The sequence below is a fragment of the Ctenocephalides felis genome, unplaced genomic scaffold (assembly GCF_003426905.1).
Source record: "Ctenocephalides felis isolate EL2017-DRISC unplaced genomic scaffold, ASM342690v1 CF-g0.4_SCAFFOLD_03572, whole genome shotgun sequence".
In the NCBI taxonomy this organism is placed as follows: Eukaryota; Metazoa; Arthropoda; class Insecta; order Siphonaptera; family Pulicidae; genus Ctenocephalides; species Ctenocephalides felis.
Window position 1 is genome coordinate 211,913 of NW_020539726.1, and position 3,873 is coordinate 215,785.

Genomic DNA, 3,873 nt, shown 5'->3' on the forward strand with positions numbered 1-3,873 from the left:
GGAGTATCCGATTTGAATGATCTAAAAAACATTCAATTAGTAATGATTGGGAGAAGTGTTTATTAGTTTTTTGGCAAAGGGCAGGCCCAGCCATTTTAAAGATACGGAGCTAAAATATGTAAAAATGGCAGTTTTTGAGAGAACTAAGCGTCCGATTTAAATGATTCAAAGAACTTTCTGCTGTTGTCTTAACAAATAATCGATTTTGGAAAAAAAAAAATTGTCCCATTTTTTTTTTTTTGTTTTTTTTTTTTTTTTTTAGTTTTGTGTATATCGAAAATATTATTAACTTCCCGTAGGGCAAGTTTATAGTAAATCGCAAAAAAATCAAAAATCAAAATTTTTATATATCTTTACGTTTCAGAGGTTTCTGAACATTTTGGAATACCTTAGAAAAAATGGATGTATGTGTGTGTGTGTGTGTGTATGTATGTATGTGTGTGTATGTATGTGCGGATACAATTTTCGTCGACGATTTCGGGAACACGGATCAACCGATTTGAATAATTCAAAAAACATTCGATTCGTATTGATAAAGAGACGTGCTGATTAGTTTTGGCGAAGGCAGGTCTAGCCGTTCCGAAGATACGGGGCAAAAAGTGCCGGAACCGGTAACTCAGTTTTTAAAGAACGGAGCGTCCGATTTGAATAATTCAAAAACCTTTCACTTGTATTGACAAGATGAATCACCGATAAAATTTTCATGGAGGTAGGTCTAGCGGTTTCGGAGATATGGAAGGAAAAAAAAGTAAAAAAATGAGCCATTTGGCGGTCAAAATGATCATTAGACATATACACATCAAATTATCAGATATTTTATAGAGATTTTAACAATAAGTATACATTTTGTTAACATTCCTATGGGTTCCGTACCAATGCTTATGCGTTAGACAGCGACGCGGCGCTTACGCGCTTTATATTTTGTCCATATGCAGTTAAAGCAGTACGATTGCTTTGAAAAGAAAGTTCAGATCTTCCACAATATGTCAAAATAAAGAAAAAAAAATTTTTTTTTCAAAAAAAAAAATTAAAAAAAAATATTTTTTTTTTAATTTTTTTTTCAAAAAAAAGTAATTTTTTGTCCAATTTATAGTTTCTCAAAAATCTTATTTTTTCAAAGTAAATTTTTTTCAAAAATGTTAATACTTTTTAAAAAAATAATAATTTTTGGTACGGGAAGTTCCAGCAATTTGCCTTAAGGCTCGATGCCTTAATTTCCTTAAGACAGATTTCCACTTACAGCTAGTTTAGTTTATAAGATGCATATATACATTACATGCAAAATAATATAGGCCTACGAAATGTGATTTAATTATAAGTAATTTATAGAAGGTTAAAATAATTACACTTACTCTTGCGGCAAACTTATTAATAAATTTCACATTTAATTAAAATATATTCTCAGAGATAGAATGAAATGTGTTGAATAAATTCAATTTAATTAATGCAGTTTATTAATAGTTTATTGAGAAATATCACATAAAGATTGCAATGATTACTTTTTAGTGAAAAATAAAAATGTAATGTATTCCACTTTGGCTAACATTGGTTATGCACCTTTTCAAACATAATATATGAGCTTTTGTAATGTACTAAACGATGCAAAATAATTCCACCATCTTTGTACTGAGCAGGAAATCTTTAACAGTGCATGTATCTATCGACATGCGCGCATTTTGCACACAACAATGCAGCCAGGACAATGCAATGTAATTTGATGTAAATTTCATGCAAATTGATTACATATTTGATGAATTCGCTGTAAACCCGATCGTTAAAATATTTTGGTGCAGCAAGAAGATATCGGAAAGTCAGAAGTCACGACCGACACTCTCGAGCAGGAAGTCATTATCGAAGCTGAGAAAAGCACGAATAATAATGAAAACTAGTTATTTTCAATGTGGTGAATTAAAATCTATAGTGACAAGACACGAAGAACCTTGCTATTGTTGATAATACACTTAAACCTTTGCAACGTGACGTCAATTAAAAATACTTTTGATCATACTATACTGGGAAACTAGGGGCTTATTTTAACAGGAGTAAGGAGCGTTAGGCGTTTTTTGTAGAATATTAAACAATATTATAATATTTTTTTGTCACCATTGGACATTCAAACCGCATATATTGTCCATCTCTCACACAGAGAACATATAAGTGAATTCTTATATTTTAGCATTACTCTAAAGAATCATAAATTATTCTAACCATTATAAGTAATTAAATATATTCAAAACAAGTGCCTTAAGGCAAACTGCTGGAACTTCTGGTACCGGTAATTTAAAATTAATAAATACTCTAATTAACTTCCCGTACGGCAAGTTATAGTAATCGCAAAAAAATCAAAAATGACATTTTTAACTTCCCGTAGGGTAAGTTATAGTAATCGCAAAAAAATCGAAAATGAAAATTTTTATATATCTTTACGTTTCAGAGGTTTCTTAACATTTTGGCATACCTTAGAAAAAATGGATGTATGTGTGTGTGAGTGTGTGTGTGTGTATGTGTGTGTGTGTGTGTGTATGTATGTATGTATGTACGTGTGTGTATGTATGTGCGGATACAAATTTTCGTCGACGATTTCGGGAACACGGATCAACCGATTTGAATAATTCAAAAAACATTCGATTCGTATTGATAAGGAGACGTGCTGATTAGTTTTTGGCGAAGGCAGGTCCAGCCGTTCCAAAGATACGGGGCAAAAAGTGCCGATAACGGTAACTCAGTTTTTAAGAGAACGGAGCGTCCGATTTTAATAATTCGAAAAACATTTGACTTGTATTGACAAGATGAAGAATTGATCAAATTTTCATGAGGGCAGGTCTAGCGGTTTCGGAGATCTAACGAAAAAAGTAAAAAAAATGAGCCATTTGGCGGTCAAAAATGATCATTAGACATATGCACATCAAATCATCAGATATTTTATAGAGATTTTAACAATAAGTATAAATTTTGTTTGCATTCCTATGGGTTCCGTACCAATATTTATTCGTTAGACGGCGACGCGCCGCTTACGCGCTTTGACATTTTGTCCCTATGCAGTTAAAGCAGTACGATTGCTTTGAAAAAAGATCTTCCAAAATATGCCAAAATAAAGAAGAAAACATTATTTTTTCCAAAAAAAATTTAAAAAAAAAAAAAATTAGATTTTTTTTTGAAAAATTTTTTTTTTCAAAAAAAAGTAATTTTTTGTTTAATTTATAGTTTCTCAAAAATCTTATTTTTTCGAAGTAAATTTGTTTTAAAAATGTCAATCGTTTTTAAAAAAATAATAATTTTTGGTACGGGAAGTTCCAGCAATTTGCATTAAGGCACGATGCCTTAATTGCCTTAAGACAGAATTCCACTTACAGCTAGTTTTTAATTCTGACTATAGTTCTAATATACTTTGAAAATAATTTCAACTCTGCAATTCAGTTTATATAATATTTATAAATATTAGACAATGTTACAATATTTATAATAATCTATTTGAAATCATTCAGTAATCCTCGAACATTTCGTTACGGTACGGGAAGTTCCAGCAATTTGCCTTAAGGCACGATGCCACCCACCCCACTAGTTTTTTTTGGTTTTGAGCATTTGCATTTAGTTTATTATACCTAGTAAAATTTTAGATATACTTTATTCAATTGTTCAAGGTATATGATAATTTTTAAACTAGATTCAACAGTTTTTCTTATATAACCTTTGGAAAAGATTATTTGTGAGTGGGTTAAAATTGACCAACTAAACCTTTACACTGTCAAAGTAAATGTAAATATTTAGTAGAAATACTAAATAATTAAAATTATATTATAATATAATTTTATTATATTAATTATATTATGTTATAATTGAAATTAAAGTATAATTACTGAAAAGCAAATTGCA